Here is a 444-nt window from a genome sequence, read left to right as displayed (position 1 = left end):
CCTCAGCCTATTGAGTAACTGGGATTACAGGCGCCTGCCACCATGCCTTGCTAATTTTTGTGTTTTTAGTAGAGATGGGGTTTCACCATGTTGGCCAGGTTGGTCTCGAACTTCTGACCTCAGGTGATCTGCCCACCTTGGTCTCCCAGGGTGCTGGGATTACAGGCATGAGCTACCATGCCCAAGGGGTATAGGATTTAGTATATTAATGAGCGTATACTGAGGTCCTTGGTGAAACCTATGTCAAATCCAGTACCATGTTGGGTCCAGTTGGTCTGAGCCAGCCTGGTCCCCACCCTGGCTTTTCAGGGTCTTATCAGCCCCTTGCTTTTGCAGCTCACGCCTGTAATCCAAGCACTTTGGAGGCCAAGGCGGGCGGATCACCTGAGGTCCGGAGTTCAAGACCAGCCTGACCAACATGGTGAAACCCTGTGTCTAAAAAAA

This window comes from Cebus imitator, unplaced genomic scaffold, assembly GCF_001604975.1.
Source record: "Cebus imitator isolate Cc_AM_T3 unplaced genomic scaffold, Cebus_imitator-1.0 Scaffold59, whole genome shotgun sequence".
NCBI classification, from domain to species: Eukaryota; Metazoa; Chordata; class Mammalia; order Primates; family Cebidae; genus Cebus; species Cebus imitator.
Note: the sequence above shows the minus strand (reverse complement) of the source record.